The sequence below is a fragment of the Cryptomeria japonica genome, chromosome 4 (genome assembly GCF_030272615.1).
Source record: "Cryptomeria japonica chromosome 4, Sugi_1.0, whole genome shotgun sequence".
Classification (NCBI taxonomy): Eukaryota; Viridiplantae; Streptophyta; class Pinopsida; order Cupressales; family Cupressaceae; genus Cryptomeria; species Cryptomeria japonica.
Genome location: NC_081408.1, coordinates 113,342,602 through 113,365,443, shown reverse-complemented (window position 1 = coordinate 113,365,443; position 22,842 = coordinate 113,342,602).

Genomic DNA, 22,842 nt, shown 5'->3' with positions numbered 1-22,842 from the left:
TAGAATCCAACTCCATAGGTTTTGGTGAGCCAAAACCAGTACACATAGAAAGAGAAACTAGAAATAGAAAATAGAACAAAAAGGAAAATATTTTTGGTTGATGCAAGATTGCCATGAACCAAGGATTCTCCTGCATCACACAGCTGGGGTTGTTGAAAAAATGAGTCTCACTTTGCAAGGGTCAGAGGAAAACCAAGTCAATCTACCTTTGCCTAAGAAATGCAAGATGAATCTTCAACTGGTCTTCCTTTCCACTTGACCAAGTGCTCCTTATACTGACTGCTCTGGGAACTACACTCAATCCCACTATCCAAAATGTCTACAATTTGATCTGGTTCCTTCTGGGGCAACTATTTTTCCAAGTTTTCTATGTTGTCTTGATTGAATTCTGGCTCATGATACTCATGAAGGTCTGCAATATTGAACACTGGTAGAATACTCAAACCATTTGGTAACCCCACTTCATATGCATTTCCAAAACTGAATTTCCTTAAGATCTTATAGGGTCCAAACTTCTTCATCTACAATTTTTTATAGGTTTCAATTGGGAATCTCTCTTTTCTCAAATATACCATCATTTCAACACCAACTTCAAATTCCTTATGTCTCCTTTTCTTATCTACATTTTTTCTTATAATTGTTATTCATGTCCTCCAAATATTGTTTAACCAAAGTATGGGAGGCTACCATGTGATCTACAAAATCTTTTGCTTCTGAACTTCTCCTATCATCACTGCTAATATCCCTTAATTTTGATATACCTTTAGGATGCATTCTAGTAACTATCTCAAAAGGTATTTTTTTGGTACTCCTATTCACTGAATTATTGTAGGCAAACTCTGTTTGTGCAAGGATCAAATCCCAACTTTTGGTTTTATCTCCAACCAAACATCTTAACAAATTTTTGAAGCTCTGGTTAACTACCATTGTCCATCCATCAGTTTGTGGGTGAAAAGTAGAACTGAATTGTAAAACCATCTTCATCTTCTTCTAAAGTGTTCTCCAAAAGTAACTGACAAACTTAGTATCTCTCATTGAAACTATGCTCGTAGGTAATCCATAAAATCTCACCATTTCTTTGAAAAATAGGTCTACTACATGCATTGCATCTAATGTCGTCTTACAAGGTACGAAATGAGTAATCTTAGAGAATCTATCCACCAGAACAAACATTGAATCATTCCCCCTTTGTGTCTTAGGAAATCCTAGTATGAAATCCATTCTTATATCCTCCCAAGGTCTAATCGGCACTGTCAAAGGTTTATACAATCCCACATTCTGACTACTACCCTTTGTAACTTGAAAAACTCTACAACTTTGCACATATTTCTTAACATCCTTATGAATTTGGGGCCAAAAGTACTGCTCACTCACTAAGGCTACTATTTTATCAACACCAAAGTGTCCGACTAATCCTCCACTATGTTTCTTCTTAATCAGATTCTCCCTCATAGAACTCTTATGTATGCACAACCGAACTCCTTTGAATAACATCCCATCCTATATGAAATATTCCAACCAATTACTCCTATCTTCCATAACCGGTTCTTTACATGCTTTCCAAGGTTCTCCAAAATCTGGGTCATCATCATACAAGGTCTTCAATTCTTCAAATTCTAACATTGCCATTCTCATCTCTGTCAGCAAATTCATTCTCCTATTTAAGGCATCAACAACTTTGTTAGATTTCCTACTTCTATGCTTCAACACAAAGGTGTAACTCTATAAAAATTCTACTCATCTCATATGTTTCTGATTCAACTTACTCTGACTATTCAAATACTACAAAGCTTTATGATTTGTATACAAAACAAACTCCTTAGGCAACAAGTAATGTCTGCACTTCTTGAAAGCTTGAATTGTTGCATAAAATTCCTGATCATTTACTGAATATCTCCTCCTAGAATCATTCAATTTCTCACTGAAATAGGCTACTACTCTTCCTTTTTGGCTCAAGATTTCCCCTATTGATGTTCCACTTGCATCACAATCAACTTGGAATACTGTTAAAATCTGGTAAAACCAACAAATGTTGCTTAGACACTTTCTTCTTCAATAACTCAAAACTTTTGTTTGCTCTGGTGGTCCATCTAAATTCCTTCTTATCTCCTCTCATTGTTTCAGTCATAGGGTTACAAACTGAATGAATATTTATGATAAATTTCTTGTAGAAACTAGCCAATCCATGAAATGATCTCACCTCTCCAAAGCTTTCTGGTGTAGGCCACTCAACAATTGTTTTCACCTTCTCAGGGTCCATTCAATCCATTAGCAGATATCACAAATCCTAAATATACTAACTCTTCATTCATTAAAGTACACTTCAAAAGTTTTATCAACAAATTTTCTTTTCTCAACCTTTTCAAAACTTTTCTAAAATGCAACAAATGCTCCTCTTTTGTCTCACTGAAAATCAAAATGTCATCCAAGTAAACAATGAAAAACTTACCCAATAATTTCTTCAATACCTCATTCATCAACCTCATAAAAGTACTAGGTGCATTAGTTAACCCAAAAGGAATCACCAACCATTCATATAGTCCTTCATTTGTCTTGAATGTTGTCTTCCACTCATATCCTTCTTTGATCCTAATCTGATGATATCCACTCTTCAAATCTATCTTTATAAAATATCTTGCTCCACTCAAACAATCCATTATGTCATCCATCCTAGGTAAGGAAAACCAATATTTCACTGTGATCTTGTTTATTGCTCTAGAATCAATGCACATTCTCCACTCTCCATTCTTCTTAGGTGTTAATAATGTTGGTACTATACAGGGGCTCAAACTTTCTTTGATCAAACCTTTCTTCAACAGCTCCTACACTTATTGGTTTAACTCCTCATTCTCTGTCGGTGTCAACCAGTGTGCAACTTTGCTAGGCAAACTAGCTCTGAGATTCAAGTCCATGAAATGATTGATACTTCTAACTGGTGGTAATCTATCAAGTACATTATCTGAAATGATGTCATCATACTCTGTGAGCAGATATTTTATCTCCTCCGATTGTTCTTTTTCCGGTTTTGGTCTCTTAGTCTTCTTAGGAATTAAGGCCAAACACACATTCTCATGTCTCAGTCCATCCATGAATTTCCTTCCATTTACTAAAAAAATTGTTGCATTTGTACCGAATTCACTTTTCAATGGTTCCTCCAAAGGTAACAAGTTTTTCTTCATCCCATTTACCACTATAGTGTATATGTTCTTCCTCCCATCATGTATTGTTTGTCTATCAAACTGCCAAGGTCTACCTAACAAAAGGTGACAAATATCCATAGGCGTAATATCACACAAGAGTCCATCATGATATTTCCCAATTTTCAATTTCACCAAACATTGTTCACTTACCAACAACTTATGTTCATCCTGAATCCATGATATCTGATAGGGTTTAGGGTGTTTCAATCTTTCCAAATTCAACTTATTAACCATCTATTTTGAAACAAGATTGTTTGAACTACCACTATCAATAACAACTTTACAACACTGATGCAGAGTGGGCAACAAGAAGGTAAGAAGACCCAATTCACCCTTCTGTGCATAATGAAGGGCTTATTACAACCCACAACTAGCGTTCTACACACACCAATGTAACTAGTCACCCACAAAACTTCCTAAGGAGGGTTTGGGCTCACTCATCCTATGCCTTTCACCCAATTTTGGAGACTTCCCACTGCTCTCGGGTCAAGGAACCCCTATTTAGGCCTATTCCTTATAGCCCTATCTAATTGATATTTCTCAAACAATTCAAATTTTCCTCAAAACATCCTAGGAACAAATTACATACTAGATTACCATTTTGGGGCTTACATCTAATTCCAAAAGATAGGGGTTTGACCCTGCTCTAGCACCCCTAAGTACCTACTAGGTTTGCAAACCTAATAGGCCTAATTAGGACTATTTTCCAAAGCAACTACTTAGGAATGATGTTGCAGAACCAAAATCACTCTTTGGGCATGTTCCTTAGGCTTCTAATGGCAAAAATCCAATATTAAACCAATTTCCAAACACTCTCTAGGTGACTATATTCTCATTCCTCCATAAGGCTAGGCTAAACACATGATTTTGTTTAACCGACGGCTTGGTGGAAACCACAACAAATCTCAACCCCAAATTGCACCCTTTTTCAATCTTAATTTAAACACCCTCAACTTGCATTACCCAAAGTTCCATTGAATTCCTCAATAGGATTTTCAAGTTAGGGCCATGTTTTCGGTGAAATCCTATGAACCGGGTCTTTGAGTGATAGTTTTTGGTAAACTTCCCACAACTTGCACAAAACTCAACCAATTAGAGTCATACCACTTGCATTCAAACCTTCACTTACACCACAATCCAACCAATTCAAAATTTTATGCCAACCAATCCTCTATCAGATCATATAGTACGGATAACAATGAAAAATGGGCAAGATCTGAGTTTTTTTGTTTATTCAAACCACCAAATTTTTACATCCTTCATCCAACCAACTCATATATGATCTCAAAGACATAAATAGGCCTTCCAAAAATGGCTACAACTTATTTCCAATAGGTTATGACCATTGGAACTTCTTTTCCAATCGGTGGGAAAATGTTGCTTAGCAACTTTTGCAACTTTTGACAACTTTGCATTTTTGACATTCTAGAGTCCCTAATGGACTTTTAGAACAAACCTAGGCCTAAAACAACTTAAGACAACCTAAAAGCATACCTCCTACCCTACATGAACCCATGGCCAAAGTTTTTCTCTAGTTTTATAAATGACCTAGAGCCAATTGAACTTACAATAGGTTATTTATTACATTCACAAGATCCAAAGATCCAATCTGATCCAAAACACCATCCTAGGGTGTAAGACCACCTACCAACACACAAACAACAAATAAAATCCAAAACCAAGAGATGCCCTACACCAAACACTTACCGGATACATTACATATGGTCTTGAACAAAATCCTCCTCTATAAGGGTTCTTCATCTTCTCCGGTATGACACACAACTCTCCTCATCATTAAAAGTTCTCCATCTTCTGGTTTGTTAGTTGATCTAATGGGGCTCTCTTCCACCACTGCTACTCTTTTGGTATGCTCTGTCTTCTTACATTCAAATGCATGGCGTCCTTATCCTCCACACTTAAAACAAGTTCCTCTAAATTCTCTTTTATCTTGTCTTTTGTCATCTTTTCCAAAATTCTCATTCTGGTAGCCATCTGGTTCTCTCCTCCGAGAAATTTTATCATCTTTCTGGTATGAATTACCTTCCTTGCTTACTTATTTATCCTTTCTCTGATCTCCACATCTACCTCTCCCTCCTTGAAATCTACCTCCAGTAAACCTTCCACCTCTACCTCTCTGTCTCTGCTCATGTCTTTTGTTTAACTTCTCTTCTTCTTTCAGTGCATACAGGTAGGCTTCTTCAACACTCTCTAATTTGATCAAACTAATTTCATCTTGTATAAACATTCGCAATCCATTCAAATATCTAGCAACTTGTTCAACTTCATCATCAACATGTTCAGATTTGATATTCAACTTGTAAAATTATTTGGTGTACTTCTTAACACTAGATTCCTTCTGTCTCAAATTCTACAATTTTTGAAAAAAATCTACTTGATAATTAGCCAGTATAAACTTTGATTTCAACTTAGCAACCATCTGATCCCATGTCTTAATCTTCTCTTTACCTCTCCACTATCTATCAACCTGCAAATGCTCCCACCAAAGAGATGCATGACCTTTCAACCAGGTACAGACATATTTCAACTTCCTTTCCTCTGCGGTGTTCTCAAAATCAAAATACTTCTCCTTTTCTGAGATCCAATTCGTCAATTCATCAGAATCTAAATTTCCTTCATATTCCAGTGGGGTAAAATGGGATTTAGTATTATCCCTACTTAAAACCCTCAAAAACCTTTCTTCATCTAGATCAACCATCGGTGGGTTCACTTATTTCATAGGGACTCCTTCTGCTTCTTCTTCACTTAAATCTTTAATATGTTGACCTCTTCTTTGTGTTGTATCCACAACTTCCAATCGGGCTGCTATACATCGCAATATTTCCATCACTGCCAAGTCTACATTCCCACGTGCTCCACCATTCCTAGTTCCTCTTCATGCCATCTTTTTTCAGTCCTCTACAACTGCATGTTGGATCTATAGTCTGCCACCCTACAACAAAATTCTCAGGATAACGGAATAAAAACTTACTCTGATACCACTTGATGTAGTCACCGATAAGGAGAAACCTCAAAGAGGTCTATCTTATTGGTCAGCAACATACAGAAACACATGGATATGATGGAGGCAATGCAAAACTGATAGAATTATATCATGAATTTTGAATAAAATCAACCGATAATCATTTGGGTTACATAAATCAGCACATAGGTTTGCGAGAACATCCAAAATAGGTCATAACTGAGACCTTGAATCAAAAGGCTCTATCTTCTATAATCTATCTTCTATCAAATATTTTGATTGACTTTTCTTCATTTCATTCTAAAGAATAATTACATTTATATATTGATCTAAAGGATCTATTCAGCCCAAAAGGGATCAAAACCCGAAGAACAAGACCTATAGTGCAAAATGAACAAGGTCAACCTCCGCCAAGAGATTCCTCCAGAAAATCAAAAGGATGAAATGAAGGAGGTCATCCATATGCCAAGGAACACTGAAATAAACATTCAAGGATCTGTAAGCTTTGGAAGGGTTCTAGTAGATCATCCAAGATAGGTCCAAGCAATCGGTAACAAGGAACTATCAACCGATAAAAGGAAACTGACATGGAAACTGGTAGCAATATCTTTCTGGAAAGTGATCCAAATGCGATTCAGTTTTGGAAAAAGAAAGATGATCAAGTCTTCAAGTAGGATCCAACTCCATAGGTTCCAGTGAGCCAAAACCAATACACACAGAAAGAGAAACTGGAAATAGAGAAAAAAAAAAAAAAGGAAAATATTTTTGGTTGATGCAAGATTGCCATGAACTGAGGATGCTTCTGCATCACTGTTCTTGGGTCAACCACACTATCATTAGTGACATTCTTGTTCTTGGACCAAAATTTTTCACTTGATTTTTTTGAATTGTTATTATCTTTGTTGATTTTGATCACTCCCTTGGCAACAAACACATTCTCAATGTTCATTCCCTTTTTGATGAGCTTTTTGATAGTACTTGGGGTTTTCAGCTTTAGCTCATACATCATTTTGAGCACCAGATTTTGAATGAATAAATTGAGTTGTTTTTCTTTCGAGATGTCAAGAGAAGATCGACTAACCAGGTGTTGGAATGAGGGATCACTAAGAGGGGTGAATCAGTGATCTACTTGTTAGCAGATTTACAAACTTAACTTTTAATCACTAGACGCAAATACATGAAACTGAAATATAGAAACATAAGACAAACAACCACTAGATCATAACACCGATATTTTTACATGGAAACCCAAATGGGAAAAACCATGGTGGGATTTGAACCCACAATATTATTCCACTATGGACACTAGCAAAATAATATTACAATATGGGAATACAAAGGCATTCAGGAACACTGCCTAAAGCTCACTGCTCAATTACAATAAACTGAAAGGATACAAGCTTCGGGGAAGTCTCATTGACTTAGAAGATCATTACAGTGATGAATTATAATGTATGAACTGTAAAATATCATCTAAGTTAAGCTTGGATGAGTTTCAGTTGAGTGCGAAATACACTGACTGGATCACCTTCTCTATTTTGTTATGTTTTGTCCTATTCTCTGTCTTAGTCAACTACCAGATCAAGAATGTGCACATAAAAATATGCTAAAATGGATTCTTGATCAGCACTTGCTCACAGACAATCTCACCATTCACCAAAAAGATAATCCACACAAAACTTATATACCGATAATCATAAAATAGGTCATACATCATGTTGGCCTGCTAGTGTAACGTGTAGTCATATGTTGGCCTAATCAGATCCAAAAAGATAAGTTTAGATCACCAAAACAATAGAAAAATTATGTGTCTATGTTATCCCAATCAATCCAAACATGCTTCAATGCACTGCAATCACCGGAAAGCTTCCAGACCCAAAATTGCTTTGTTCTTTTTGAAATACCATTTAATCAGCTACTAGTTAACACCTGCTTCCAAATAAGAAGAATTACAACCACTGGAATGAATCTCTATGAAGATTTTCCATCAATGACAACCCTAAACCGATAATCAGCCACCATAAATCATTGGATGAGTGTCAATTTCCAACACTAGGCTTCACCATCTATGTAGAAAAGTCATCAAAGGTTTGCCTGGCTTTTATTTTGTGTTACATAAATCTGAAATGGTTATCTTATTATTGATGTTGAATGAAGAATGAGAAATTAACTTTTTAGCCAATTTAATCCATGATTTTATATTATCGGGTAAATGCAAATACCAATCCTTAGCCTGTCTTGTGAGATTTCGTGGGAATAAGCGCATGAGGTATTCTTCATCATAACTTACTTTAGTGCACACTACATAGAAGGATTGGTTATGATATTTTAGATTACCCTTTACATTATACTTCTCAAAATTTGGTTGTTCAAAATGTTTAGGAGAGGGAGACATGTAGAAACTTTTGTCAAATGGATTGGGATATAAGTCTTGTTTTGTAAAAAAATTCTTGGTACTTTTATTCCATAATGCCACTATAGCTAGGAATCAAGGGAAAGATTCATAACATAAATTAGTTAACCACTAAAATAACAAGCTATGAAAATGAGTCCTAATACATTCAATAAACAAAATGAAGACATGATTTACAACAAATACAAACCAAAGTACAAAAATCTCCTTCATAGCTCCTTCATTAGCTTTCTTTCTCCTTCAAATAGGACTTTTGTGGATCTCACCTACAAGACAAGTGCAAGTGAAAAGTAAGATTGAAAATATAGAGTGAAATCAACAAGATAAGGGTACTCGAAGTGTGGTTAAAATTGATCAAGAAGAGAGCTAAATTTATAGGCAAATTGATGAGGATTCGAAAAGGGCTACAAATAAAAATTTGACATTATTATGACAAATTGGATGAAAAAAATTCATGACAAGTTGCTATGTCAAAAAAGATGACAAATTGAGAGCAAATTGTTCTCATCAATTTATGAAAAATTGGCCACAATTAAAGTTTATTGAATTATGACAAGTTTGAGAAAAAATATCTCATCAACTTATGACAAATTGAGCATGAAAAGGGGAGGTAATTAGTGGGAAAAGTTAGGAGGGAAGTTGTATTTGAAATTAGCAAATTAGGTGGAAAAAGGGAGATTAGAGAATTAGGAATTATATGACACCTAATTAATAATTTTTTTTGTCCACAAAAAAATTAGCCAATTAAATGATTTATTTAATTGTGACATGAAAACTTAGGAAAAATGAATAAATTCACTTAACCTAAAAGGGGAATGTTAATAGGATTAAATGATTAAATCACAAAACCTTAGGAAATGAATTAGAAACAAATTAGTCCAAGACAAGATTGAAACGATTGATATAAAGATGATCATGATCAAGAGATTAAATGATGAAGACTTGATATTCGATAAGAAACCAATATTGATTGATGAAAATCAATGACAAATTGATCAAATTGATAAAGATCAATGACAAATCGATCAAAGATTGACAAAGAAGTTGATTTGATGAAGGTTGACTTGATAAAGAGTGATGATGAATAAATCAAAATTGAAAAAGAGGATGATAATTGATGATTGGATGAGATACAAAGTGATTCAAATTGATTGACAATTAATCAAAGATGATTGAATATTGATAAAAAATGACTAAAAAAATACATAACAAAACCCTAATTTGACACCAATTAGGATTGATGATGTCCAATTGAAATGATAAGATTTATCACGACTCATGATTATAATTCAAAGATGATATTGACAAGAACTAATTCAAAATACGAGAGATTAGAATCGAATAGGAAAGAAATGTAGAGAAAAGACTGTTGGTATTTTGGTATGGTTTTGTCATTGATGTCAACACCTGCTAAATACACCTACTTTGGAGATCTAGCAACATTCACCGGTAATTAGTAAACTGTTCAACAATCACCAGTATATGGTTAATCGGCAGGATATAATGTACACCGGTACATACAATGACATGGAAGACACTTGGTAATGTTGAAGACATCATGTGGACACTTTTCCTTGAAGTATTATCATTGGTATACTCTTATTTGCATATTTGCTTTTGCCGGCAAATAGGTCCAGGTTATCTAGGGTTACACCGGCAGGTTTATCTTTTCTAGATCAACATGGCACGCTATGGAGATGATTTATTATTGTTGTAAATGCATTAAGCCGACATGTTCAATCGATTATTGCATCGGATATTGTATTATTTGTAAAATGTTTTATTGTAATATCTTGTAGAGCCAACCTACTAAAATTGGTCTTAGGGTATGATATAAATGTAAGATCTTATTTGTAAGATCAGATGGGGAATGTGAAAAAAGAATTGTAAGAAGGTATATGCGAGATTAAGCAGAGGTATACACGGAGACATCATTTGAAGGTGAAGCTAGGTTTTTGTAGAAGCATATCAGCATTACACCGGTACTGAATCTAGCATATGAAGATGCTATTTTGTGCAGTACATTCTCATTGGATTTAACCATCCAGCAGTAGTCAGTATGACTCCCATTTGTGTTTGAGCAGTGAGCTCTAGGCTGTTGCCCTTTCTGCATGTGCAGACCCCTCTTTGTACACTTACTATCTGCAGTAGTATCATCTAATTGTGGGTAAGGTTTCCCACCATGGTTTTTCCCCTTACAGGGTTTCCACATACAAATATTTGTGTCATGTGTTGTGGTTGACTTTGTGCTTATGTTTCATGCATTAATTCTTACCAGTACAACATTTTCTATTAATATTGTCTACCGGCACAATTAAATATCTTACCAGTATTAAGCAATATGTTGGTTAATAAGATTTTGGTTTGAATTTATTAGACAACTGATTCACCCCACCCTCTTAGTTGTCCCCAGGACCTACAATTGGTATCAGAGCCTAGTCCTCTTTTTGCAAAATTTTAACAACTTGAGGAGATCCAATGTCTACTAATTATTTCAGGAAGGATAGTCCTAAACTTAATGGAACCAACTATGGAATATGGAAAATCCGAATGGAGACACATCTGAATTGCATTGGTAAAGACATCTGGGAAGTTACTAAGAATGGTTATACTGCTGCTATAGTTGGTCAGCCTGCTCCTATTACTCTAGGTAAAGATGAAGAAAATGATTGCAAAGCAAGAGAAGCACTTTTGAGCACATTATCAGATCAACAAATCATGGGATTATCAGATAGATCTACTGCAAAAGCTATTTGGGATCATTTGGAAAGACTCAATGAAGGGGATTCCACAGTGAAAATTGCAAAACTTGAAAGCTTCCGAGCCAGGTATGAACATCTTAAAATGGAAGAAGATGAAAGAATTTCTACCTTTATGGAAAGAGTAAATGAAATTGTTGTAGGTATCAAATGTTGTGGAGGAACCTTGAGTGAAGATGAGACTGTTTCAAAAATCTTAAGAGGTTTTCCACCTGCATATAAAATGAAGGTTACTACTATTAATGAGTTGAGAACAATGGCTAATACATCAGTAACTAGGGATACATTGATTGGAAAAATTTTAGCTTTTGAAATAGAGGAATTTGGTCCTGTTGGTATAAAAACTGATTTGGCCTTCAAAGCATCAACATCATCTGCTCCATCTTTTGACAAATCAGACTGGAGAGCCTTTTATGCAAGAGAACTTGAAGAAACCAGGAAGGAGAATGAAGAGCTTGAAGAACTTGAAGCACTATTTGCAAGAAAAATGCCGAAAGGTCCAATTGGAAGTAAGTATGAAGGTAAAGCACCCTTTAAATGTTTCAATTGCAATAAGATTGGTCATATGGCTTCAAGATGCCCTGATAGACATGCTAGACTAAGAGAAGAAGCTAGAAGGACATACAAACCTAATCCTGAATATCAGAGATACAGATTTAAGAAAAACAAAGATAAATCCTATTACATTGCTGATGAAGGTGTGACTGATGGTTCTGATGAGGATCCAACAGACAACGGATGGGTCTTTGTTGCTATAACAGAAGATCAACCAGTACCTATTGCTCCACCTGTAGAACAAGCCCTAGCAGCTAAAGTTGAATCAAAGGATGAATGGATTATTGATTCAGGATGCTCACATCACATGACTGGAGACAAAGGCAAATTCTTGAACTTTCAAGAATACAATGGAGGTTTAGTAAGATTCAGAGATGACAAAGCCTGTTCAATCAAAGTTAAGGGCTCAATATCTCTTGATGGTAAACATAACACTGACAATGTTTACTATGTTGAAGGATTAAAACATAATCTTTTAAGTGTTGGTCAATTAGTTGAAAAAGGTTTTCAGTTACAATTTAAAAATGGAAAATGCAAAATCATGAATAGAACTGGTTTGGAAATTGCAACCGGTAATCAGACTAGAGGTAATATCTTTCATTTGAATAGCAGTGAAAAGGCACGCTTAATTGCTCATATAGATGAAAGTTGGCTATGGCATAAAAGACTATGTCATGTAAATTTTGATTGCATGGTAAAAATTAGTACTTCTAAGGCAGTTAGAGATCTACCTAACATTGTGAAACCTCAGAATACAATTTGCAAGGAATGTCAATTTGGAAAATAGTTTAGAGCTAGTTTCAAAAGTATTCCAGAAAAATCCAATAATGCTCTTGATTTAATTCACACTGATTTATGTGGTCCGGCTAGAACTAAAAGCTTACAAGGTGATAGATATTTCATCCTAATTATTGATGATTATTCTAGAATGTGTTGGGTTACTTTTCTCAGAGAAAAGTCAGAAGCACTTGGGAAGTTCAAACTATTCAAAGTAATGGTTGAAAATGAAACTGGTAAGAAAATTAAATGTTTAAGATCAGATCAAGGAGGAGAATTCACATCTAGAGATTTTGATACATTCTGTGAAGTGAATGGAATCAAAAGACACTTATCAGCACCTCGGACACCACAACAGAATGGAGTTGTTGAAAGGAAAAATAGAACTATTTTGGATGCAGTAAGAAGTATGTTATCAGAAGCAAATCTACCACATGTGTATTGGAGAGAGGCAGTAAGCACTGCTGTCTATACATTCAACAAAGTTCACATTAAAGGTGAAACCGGTAAGACCCCTCATGAACTATGGTTTGGTAATACTCCTACTCTTAAGTATTTCAGAATTTTTGGAAATAAATGTTATATTAGAAGAGATGCGTATATTGGCAATTTTGATCCTAGAAGTGATGAAGGAATATTTCTTGGTTATTCATCTAAGAGTAAAGCTTATAGATGTTTTAATAAAAGATTACAGAAAATTGTTGAGAGTACAAATGTAAAGATTGATGAACAATTCAGAGGAACTTCAAGGTATATAGACTCTGAACTGGTAACAGAAATTATGACAAATGAACGAACAGTAAATCCACAGGTACAGAATGATGACCCAGTTACTTCGGTATCATTAGAGGATACCACAATAATTGAAGAACAACAACAGACTAAGACACCCCGATATGCAAGACTGAATCATTCTGAAGATCAGATAATTGGAAGAAAATTTAAAGGAGTCATGAAAAGAGGAAGATTGGCAAATGAAGAGGTATGTCTTATTTCTCAAATTGAACCATTATCTATCAATGAGGCATGTCTAATTTCTCAAATTGAACCATTATCTATCAATGAGGCATGTGAAGATAAATTTTGGATTAAAGCTATGGAAGAAGAATTAGGACAAATTGAGAAAAATAATACTTGGACATTAGTTCCCCGGCCTGAAAATAAAAATGTAATTGGAACCAAATGGGTATTTAGAAACAAACTCAATGAAGATGGTAAGGTTGTTAGGAATAAAGCAAGACTAGTGTGTAAGGGATATTCTCAAAAAGAAGGAGTTGATTACAATGAAACCTTTGCACCGGTAGCTAGAATTGAAGCAGTTAGATTATTCTTAGCCTTTGCAGCTCACAAGGAATACAAAATTTATCAAATGGATATTAAATGTGCATTTTTGAATGGAGATCTTGAAGAAGAAGTTTATATTGAACAACCTGATAGATTTTCTTTGATAGATAACAATGATATGGTTTGCAGATTAAGAAAAGCTCTGTATGGACTAAAACAAGCTCCAAGAGCCTAGATTGGATAAGTATCTCTTAAAAATTGGTTTTACTAAAGGAAATGCAGATAGCAATTTATATTACAAAGTAAATAATGATGACATTTTTATTATGGAAGTATGTATTGATGATATAATATTTGGAGGAGAAGATGGATTATGCAAAGAATTTTCTCTTAAAATGCAGCATGAATTTGAAATGTCTATGATTGGAGAAATAAAATTCTTTTTAGGATTGCAGATTTTACAGACTGATAAAGACATATTTTTGAGTCAATCTAAGTACTTGAAAGAACTACTCAAGAAATTTGGGATGGAGAACTCTAAACCGGTAAGCACACCTATGACTACAAATGACAAATTATCTCAAAAGGATGAATCTACACTTGTTAATCCAACTAGATACAAATCTATGATAGGAGGTTTACTGTATTTGACACAAACCAAACCTGATATTATGAATGCAGTATGTATAGTTTCTAGATTTCAGAGTAATCCCAAGGAAAATCATGAATCAGCAGTAAAAAGGAATTTCCAGTACTTACAAGGCACAACAAATCTTGGATTATGGTATCCTAAAGATGAAAATTTTGATCTATATGCATACACAGATGCAAATTGGGCAGGAGATGTGGATGATAGAAAGAGCACCACTGGAGGAGCATTCTTTCTTGGAAAGAGATTAATTTCTTGGTTAAGTAAGAAGCAGAGTTGTACATCATTATCAACAATAGAATCAGAATATGTTGCAGCAGCAACAAACTGTACACAGATACTTTGGCTTAAGCAAATGTTGAAAGCCATAAAGGTAAAATGCAAGGAACCTATTACTATATATTGTGATAACACTGCAACAATTGATATATCTAAAAATCCAGTATTACATTCTAAAACAAAACATGTTTCTATCAAACTGAATTTTCTAAGGGAAAAAGTTGAAGAAAAGGAAATAAAACTGGTTTATGTGAGTACTAAAGAACAGCTTGCAGATATTTTTACACAACCTTTGCCTAAGGAAAATTTTGAGTATCTCAGAGATCAACTTGGAGTCTTACCTCCACCGGTAGAGACTTAGACAATTTATGATTGTCATCAACCAACAGAATTAAATGGATAAATCTTTTATTCTAGTATTTGATGAGGAAGCTACTTCTCAGGGGGAGTAGTTGGTATATTGAATTGGTTGGTATTTTGTATGAACTTGACCTTTTTGTGACTTTGGCATTTGATGTAAAAGGGAGAGAGATATATGGAAAAACATTAAAGAAAAATATATGAAAAATGCATTATCTTTTTGAGGAGAGATTGGTATTGTAAATAAATCTTTGTATAAACACATATTACTCCCAGGGGGAGAATTGGTTTTTGTGCTTGGCCTTTCTATTTTGGCACTTTGATGGTTTTTCCATCTTGTGTTGCCATCAATGCCAAAGGGGGAGATTGTTGGTATTTTGGTATGGTTTTTTCATTGATGTCAACACCTACTAAATACACCTACTTTGGAGATCCAGCAACATTCACTGGCAATCAGTAAACTGTTCAACAATCACCGATATATGGTTAACTGGCAGGTTATAATGTACACCGATACATACAATGACATGGAAGACACTTGGTAATGTCGAAGACATCATGTGGACACTTTTACTTGAAGTATTATCATTAGTATACTCTTATTTGCATATTTACTTTTACCAGCAAATAGGTCCAGGTTATCTAGGGTTACACCAGCAGGTTTATCTTTTCTAGATCAGCATGGCACACTATGGAGATGATTTATTATTGTTGTAAATGCATTAAGCCGACATGTTCAATCTGTTATTGCATCGGATATTGTATTATTTGTAAAATGTTTTATTGTAATATCTTGTAGAGCCAACCTACTAAAATTGGTCTTAGGGTATGATATAAATGTAAGATCTTATTTGTAAGATCAGATGGGGAATGCCAAAAAATAATTGTAAGAAGGTATATGCGAGATTAAGCAGAGGTATACATGAAGACATCATTTGAAGGTGAAGCTAGGTTTTTGTAGAAGCATATCAGCATTACATCGGTACTAAATCCAACATATGAAGATGCTATTTTGTGCAGTACATTCTCATTGGATTTAACCATCCAACTGTAGTCAGTATGACTCCCATTTGTGTTTGAGTAGTGAGCTCTAGGCTATTGGCCTTTTTGCATGTGCAGACCCCTCTTTGTACACTTACTACCTGCAGTAGTATCATTTGATTGTAGGTAAGGTTTCACACCATGGTTTTTCCCCTTACAGGGTTTCCACGTACAAATATTTGTGTCATGTGTTGTGGTTGACTTTGTGCTTATGTTTCATGCATTAATTCTTACCGGTACAACATTTCTTGTTAATATTGTCTACTGGCACAATTAACTGTCTTACCAGTATTAAGCAATAAGTTGGTTAATAAGATTTTGGTTTGATTCACCCCCCCCATCTCAGTTGTCCCCAGGACCTACAAAGACATAATGTTGACAAACAATAAAGATCAAATGCACTATTAACAACCAAGAAGGAATATTAAGAGGGGGGTGAATCAGTTTTCACCGGATTAAAAAATTTAAGCACAATCTCTAATCTAAACAACTAAAACAAGAATAAAGATATAAAATAATAGCACAAACACACATGACATCAAGATTTTGATATGGAAAACTCAGTTAAGGGAAAAACCATGATGGGTACCTACCCACAATAAGATGATACTATGTAGTAGTCTGTTTAAATATTACAATGGGGAATGCACATGCATTCAGAAACACTTCATAGAGCTCACTGCTCAAATTAAGATGACCCAAAGGGCTCCAACCCTTAGGGAAGGCTCACTACCTTACAATAAGATTTAGACTACAATCTAGATTATATAAACTGCAAATATAGAATTTGCTAATGCTTGATGACGATTCCGGTTAAGCACATTTGTCTTCCCTCCAACAATCTCTGCTCAATACACCACACCAAAGCATAAATTTTCTTATGCAAACATACACCACTCCTCTAATAATGGAGAGACCATTTTGACACCTAAATTACATGACTATACCACCTATCTATATAATTATTTAACCTTGACTACAAATTTGGCCAAACCCTTAACTCTCAATTACAAAATTACATCACATGATACATAAATCTACCACCAGACCAATATAATGACATATGTTACATAGAATAGACCTAAAACAAATCTCCAACAACACATTACCATCAGAAATCTCACCAAGATCAACCACAACACACTACACCACCAAGAATATGTTTGCAATTGACACTCAATTGCTAGGTTTCAATATGTTGTCATTGATGGCAACATGTCCTGGATTCATATTTTGGGTTAGTTGTGTACTGGAAGGAACTTCACAGACACTTCACTAGCACTGGCACCGACACCAGCAGGTTGGATAGATTTCTTTGATTACTAACAATGCAAGCCGACATGGTTTAGAATCAGGTTATCAGTATTGGAGGCCAACATCTATTGGATCTGACATCGGCAATTGTTTTTTATGTTCATGTATTTATATTATCTAGCCAACATGTACATTCATATTGTAATTATCTTTGTAAGCCGACATAAGGCATAATAAATCATAAAGGGTATATAGATCAATTGATTAGATCATTTTGATATATCATGAATAAGTAAGGTTATGGAATGTAAAGGAGATGTGAAAAATATGAGAGAGATCATGTATGTAAGGATATTCATGTAAGGATTATTTCAGTAAGGGTTTAGGGTTTCAGATTGGAACAAACAGAGCTTAACTGTAACTATATTCAAGCATAGAAGATGCTATCTTTGCAGTTAAATCATTTTTTTGGATTGTAGTCTGGATTTGTATGTAGTCAGTGAGACTCCTTTTGTGATTGAGCAGTGTGCTCTAGGCTGCAAGCCTTCCCACAAGTGAAGGTCCCCATATTTTGTAATAAATTTTCATATGGCCAATGCATTGATATTGTGGGTCACAAATCCCAATGTGGTGTTTCCTCTTCAAGGTTTTCCATGTATAAATTTCTATGTTATGGTGTATATTTGTGTGCCTATTGGTTTCTTTACTTATTTCATTTATATATGTATTGGCATACTGGCTGGTGAAAACATGGTTTAATAAGGTTAAAATTGATCATTCTGGTAGAACACTAAATCACCCTCCCCCCTCTCAGTGTTCTTGGATTCCAAAAATTGGTATAAGAGCTTTGTACCTCGAAGGAAGTTTAACAGCTTGAGGGAGATCCTAAATCTAGAATCCATGGATATGAGTTTGGAGAAGCAACTTGAGGTAGAACTTGAAGATTATGATGTTGAAAGGATGAAGAAATTGAAGCTACAACAGGAACTAAATTTTGCAAAGGAATTCATTCTTGTCCTACGGGAGAGGCTGCCATTTGTTCAAGCTAGGAGGAAGGAACTTTTGTAGAAGAATGATAATGAAGAGAAATATGCCCTTAACGAAAGATGTCATAGGTTGAGTCAGGAGAATATGATCACGAGAAATGAAATGCAAGACCTAACTATGAGAATGTCAAAGGAGATTGAGGACCAGAAGAAGAAGAAAGAAAATCTTGTTGTATCTCTAAAAGACAAATTAGAGGAATGCTCTAGGCTGGATCAAGAAAATGATATGGTGAGAATTGATTTAGCACAATACCAGAGTAATGAACATGAACTTGAAAGACAAATGATAATTTTGAGAATTTATTTGGTTATTGCAAGTGAGTATAAAGAAAAATTCAAGATTAGTTCAGCACAACTTGATGAGTTATTGAAAAGTCAAAGGCAGAATGGAGATTCCAGAGAACTTGGATTTGAACAAGGACAAAGTTTGAGTACTGCAAATGAAGATCAGAATGAAAAGACACCGGTAAGGTAGATTAATGCTTATAAATTTAATGGTAGATGATTTGTTTGTAATAAATTTGGTCACATGGCTAGGAAATATAGAAATAGAGCAAATCAGAACCCTGATTCTGCTCCCAGTAAATGTTCTAAATGTAATAAGTATGGCCATAAGATAGAAGGTTGTAGAATGAATGTTAAGTGTTATGCATGTGGAAAATTTATAAATATGGCTAATCAGTGCAGGTCAAGCAATTCAAAAGAACAATGCTACATGTTATGCATGCAACGAGATTGGACACATAGCTAAGTTCTATAGAAGCATAAATCCACTAGTTGATAATAATGAATCGAATGATAAAGGGAAAGAGAAGGTCAATGAAATATGGCAATATTATATGAAGAAATGGGTTAGGAAGTCAGAAGAATAATTAGCAGATGGAAATGTACCAGTTACTCAACCGACACAGGAAGTTGCTCCTGTGTCATGCCCAAAATTTAGGGCAAGAACAGGATAATTTTTTTTTTTTAAACATAACTTTTAAAAGCATTAATTCAACAAATATAAAATGCTATAACATGTTTTGTCTTAACTATGTTTATAGTTAATCTTTTCTACTAGCTTCAAGTACACAAATTTTTAATTAAATTAAATACAGAATCCTAAAATAAACAAATGCCATTTTAACATTTCAATTTAGCCCCAATGATTATTCTAAATCCAAAAATCTAAATTCAATAGACCAGGATACTAGTAATTTCCAACAGTTGCTAATAGCTTTTAAGAAGAAAATTAAATTAGTCTCTGCACTTAGATTTTTAAGTATATATATATATATATATATAACAATTAATTAAATATTAGGCTGAGCTAAAACAACTAAATTTATTTAATTAAAATTAAATATCACTTCCCTGATTTTTAACTCAACAATAACACAATCTATTTGAATTTAAAATATTAACTTCATTAATATATAATTTGTAAACGTCTCAGTCTAATTAAATCTAACATAAATAATACTTCATTAGTAATTAAATTCATAAAGAAGTATGATCTGTAAAGTAAATACCTATATTTAGGTTCACCTCTAAAATAATAAAAAAAAGTATTTAAAACTAAGGATTTGCTTAATTCTTTAATTTCCATAACTTTCTAATTTTATTTTCATATATGTGTATATAAATAGTTATATTTATATATATAAACACATATATAGAAATATATATATTTAATTAATATAATGATTTTTTTCCAAATTTATAAAAGACAAAGCCATGCAAACCCTAGCTAGGGATCTTGCATTATAAAATACTCATTATATTTTAATTTTACCATTTTTATATTTATATATATATATATTTATATTTATATATACATTTATTTTGTAGGTATTTATACGATATATTTTATATGTGTATATATATAAGTATATACATGAAATTTGCATGTATATGATTATATATAACTATATTTTTTTTATATAACAGAATTTATATATTGAATAGTCCATAGTATTTTGATGTTAGGTAAGTATTCAAACAAATTACTGAAGCATTATATTATTTCCTTTTGATTTATTTCTTTGCATAAATTTCCTAGATGCAAAATATAAATTAGATGGATGATGAAAGATTTTGATTTCAATTACAACAAAAGTAAAGTAATTAAACTGTTTACTGTAGATGTTATTTTTTGTATATAAATAATGCCAGTATTTAAAAATGCCTAACTTCAACTATATCAAGGACTAAATTTAATAAATTTACCAGCAACCTAATAAATCTAGATTTTATTTAAATAAAACTATAATAGATTAAGATTTTCATTTTCTGCAATAATTAAATTGTCAGATTTTGCAAATTCTACAGCAACTAATTAAATGATATACTCTAATAAATTTAATAGCAACTAAATATGGCTATAATTTATTAATCTAGAAACCTTAGAGATGGATATACAATCTTTGCCCTTATTTTCTGCAATTAAAATAAAAGATAATATCACAGATAAAATAAATTCATAGAATTTAATAAAATGACTTTTTTTTAATTTCCATGAACTAATGCATGCAAATCAAATGCGTTTCTTTCCTAATATAGTATTTAAATACATAAAAGGAATTAAATAAATCTCTTTCTTATCAAAATATCCTACAACACAACAATGTTATCTTTCATAAATTTAGAAAGCTAAAACAAAGTTACTTCTTTCTTTTCTGCAATATTGCTTGAATTAAATATTACATAACATCAAACATATTCCCAAGTCTTTATAGTCACTTTACAAATGGGTCCCTCCTTTCAATTTAGTGAGCACTTTCAAAGTACAATAGTTACATTTACAACATTTTTCTGCAACAAGCTAAATCCAGCCACATCTACTTGTCCTACTATTTTCTTCTATCAACCTGCAATTAAATTGAAAGCTATGACCATGGAGAGCTCACCTCCTAGCCTAGGCTAACTGGTAGCCACCCCCGAGCTCAGAGAACCAAGCCCTAGACGGGTAACGCACATGCAAACACAAAAGACAAGGGAATATGTAATGCCCGCCAAAATACCCCAGAGAAATATAGCTAAAAACATGCTAATTTAATTTTTTTTTACAATATAACACATAACATCTCATAAGCAATGCAACTAGCACACAACAACATTTAAGTATTATGAACATAGAGTAAATCACTCAAGCTATTCAAACAATTACGCAAGTGGAATACAATAAATCATTACTACTGCCTCCCTAGGGTATCTCAACAACATTACTTAATCTACCTACATAAGAAATAAGCATTTACTTTCTTCTAGTTCAATACCTCATAATCTTAATCATTATACACACATAGGTGCAACATAGAAATACCTAACACTCATGATATGCAACCTTCTTAATCTTTCATTTAATATGAGATTCTATCTTTCAATGCGCCACTATTTCCTTTTCCACTTAGATTCATTTTATACACCAAGTTCAAATGTTCCTATTAACATTAACCAACCTTTTAATATGAACATTGCCATACACATACCAAGAGTAATCCCTTACATTGCATTAACATGATTTCCATTTACAATTAACTTCTACATAGTCATTTATAATTCTATGCTCCTAGCATACTTATTACTTCATCATGATTCTAAAGCACATAATGCAATACTCACAAAGTCTCCTTAAACATTTAACCCATAGCTCATTTAATACTCATAAAATCTCTTACACTATATCAATTAACCAACAATCATCTTATTACAAATCAGGTAACTACACAAATTCATCTCAACACAAACTATGATACAATATCCTAATTCTATAACCACTAATAGCATCCACCAAATGGAGATATAACCTTAAACCATAACACATGATACATTATAATTCTTTTCTAAAAGACAAGCATTCATTTTACCATCTACCCATACACTTACTAGTAATTTCCATTATTAATATTAGCAATTCACTCACTAAGAAGATCCATAAAATATTTCATAAGGAACCTTCAATCGCACCCCAATCATTATAAGATTTCAAATCAATCATTAGGTCACTGTCTACGAAGTATGATACTATAATTTTAAATTATTTAATCACAACTCATAAACATGTCCTAAGACATCTTCCAACATTACTCAAACTCACACATCGTATCAAGACATAACATTTCTTCTACTTAAATAATTAGTTAAAGACATCATTTCAAATCTAATACCATTATCATAGTATTTACCCGATTTACTTTTAACATGGCTCATCAAGAATACAAAATACATCATTTCATTTTAAACAACAATACTTATCTACAT